The sequence below is a fragment of the Pan paniscus genome, chromosome 18, assembly GCF_029289425.2.
Source record: "Pan paniscus chromosome 18, NHGRI_mPanPan1-v2.0_pri, whole genome shotgun sequence".
In the NCBI taxonomy this organism is placed as follows: domain Eukaryota; kingdom Metazoa; phylum Chordata; class Mammalia; order Primates; family Hominidae; genus Pan; species Pan paniscus.
In genome coordinates, this window is record NC_073267.2 from 38,417,234 (window position 1) to 38,419,786 (window position 2,553).

The following is a 2,553-nucleotide window of genomic DNA, read 5'->3' on the forward strand; positions in this document are numbered from 1 at the left end:
GTGCTGACCTATTATAGAGTTTGCATATGAAATTGTCACTGCAATCCCCAATCTACATCTTTTAACACGGAAGTGTACAGAGGTCAGGCCACATCCTCAGGATCACACATTAAGGAGAATGGAGATCTGCCCCATTGCTTTCTCCTAAGATCTCCAATAGATCTCAGGATTCAAAACGACTCAGAAGGAAAGGTCTCAGGTGCTTCTGTTAAAATCACCCACTTCCTGGGACCGGAAGTTTCCCTCTAACCACGATGGATAAAAATAAATCACACTCTTGATCTTTTCCACATCCAAAGATTCCTGAAGGCAGAGCTGATTGATATCCTCACAGATAGACTACTGCCTTTCAGAGGTGAACTTGGTATTCAAGTTCCAGCAATTCTGAGAATTCAAGGACACCTCCATCTCTCCACTACTTTGCACCTCACCTAAAAACAGCTTTCTTGTTAGAGTGTCTTGTTTCCTGATGTAAATACATCACAAAATTATTTTCAATAGAGTGAGAAATAAAACCCAAGCTTATTCAAAACACAGATTCCTTGGAAATTATTTTGAGAGCTGGGAGTTCATGAAGAACTCCTAATTGCTATGCCAACCCTTCATTGCTATTGTCAGTCTTATGAGAAAATCAGCGCCAATCACACATCACAGGCCAAATCAGTAAACTAAAAGTCTTCTGTTAAAGATCTTAGGATCTCAGGCAGATGCTGAAGACACTGTCTCAGGAGCACCCGGCAGATCTCATAGCTTGTCCATAGGCCCTGCTGGACACTCACATGGGACATTCAGCAGTCTCTTTCTCAGAGTCACCAGTGGTCTGTGCGGGTGGCTGATGAGACCAGAATGAGGCAAAGGCATCTGCTCAGTGTCATAGTGATGGTCCAAGAAATGATCCAGATTGTCTCCATGCTAATCAAATATGGGTTCACTGTGAGGAACGCGTCCTGTGGGTGCTGGTTCTTCAGTGAAAGGACCTCTGTCCACAAAGTGTTTGGAAATGGAGCAGGGCATGCATTTCCTCAAGTGGGATTAGGACTTGGACCATCACCATCTCACTTTTGTATGGCTGATGTGCCATTTATCCTCTCTTTCTTGTCCTGAATCAGGTCTTGAGTTATGAAATTCTCTGAATCATGAATATGCAAATATCATGAGATCCACTGAGATTAAATATGGTTATTCCTGTGCCCTGAGAGCATCACCCAACAACCACATCCCTCCTCTAGAGAAGTTGCTGAGAACACAGCTCCTCACCATGGACTGGACCTGAAGGATCATTTTTTTGGTGGCAGCAGCTACAGGTAAAGGACCACCTACTCCGAAGGATGAGAGGACTCTTTTCAGTCAAAAAGAATTTCATCCACTCCTGTATTCTCTCCACAGGTGCCCAATTCCAGGTGCAGCTGGTGCAGTCTGGGGCTGAAGGAGGAAGCTTGGGGCCTCAGTGAAGGTGTCCCGCAAAGCTCTGGATACACCTTCACCAGCTACGATATTCACTGTGTGCGACAGGCCCCTGGATAAGGGTTTGAATGGATGGGAGGGATCTACTCTGGCAATGGTAAGACAGGCTATGCACAGAAGTTTCAGGGCAGAGTCACCATGACCAGGGACATGTCCACGAGCACAGCCTACATGGAGCAGAGCAGTCAGAGATCTGAGGACATAGATGTGTACTACTGTGCGAGACACACAATGTGAAAACCCACATCCTGAGGCAGTCGGAAATCCTGAGGGAGGTGGCAGCAGTGCTGGGCTTGAGAGATGACAGGGATTTTATTTGCTTTAAAGACTTTTTTTAGAAAGCAAGTTTAAGTCATTGCTGAAAAAAGGAAAATAGAAATGTGTATGGACTCTAATTATGTGGGAAATTTTCCATACAACTTTTATTCTGTAAGCAAAATTCAGGGAGTGGAAAACAAATCAAATTAATAAAACCAATAATAGAATTCCTCTGAAAATATTAGTGCGAGCATAAGTTTTGGAACGGGTGTTGTTAATGTTTCGGAGCACAGCTGCTAGATCACATTTTAACTCTACACTTATCTCCATTATATAAAATATCAAAATGTTTTAATGTTTTCCATTTTGTGCAATCATAATTTTGTGTTCATGCCAGCAATGCATGATAGATCTTGTTCTTCCGCATCCTCATTGCCATTTGGCATTATGAGTATTGCGTATTTTAACTATTCTAATAGATTAGTAGTGATATCTCATTGTTGTTTAAACGCACATATTTCTAATTAAAATTTTGTATTTAATTATTTCATATAATTGTGATGAAGTGTCTCGTATGGTATGTGGATTATTTTTTATTGCATTGTTTCTTTTTGATCAGTTGTAAGTTTCCTTATATACCCATTATTTAAGTCACTCACGAAGTTAACAAAAAATTGATTAACAAATATGTGTTTTACAAGTGTATTCTCCAAATTGTAGTTGTTGTTTTACTCCCATATCAGTGTCTGTGGCAGAAAAATATTTATATACATATGTGTGTGTGTGCATATATATATAGTGTGTGTGTGTGTGTGTGTGTGTAAACTTACA

General features: G+C 40.9%; 1 pseudogene; it reads left to right on the forward strand.

Annotated features, from left to right (window-relative positions):
• The first annotated feature begins 1,258 nt into the window (after positions 1 to 1,258).
• Positions 1,259 to 1,701, forward strand: LOC129394106 (immunoglobulin heavy variable 1-3-like; annotated as a pseudogene).
• The last annotated feature ends 852 nt before the right edge of the window (positions 1,702 to 2,553 follow it).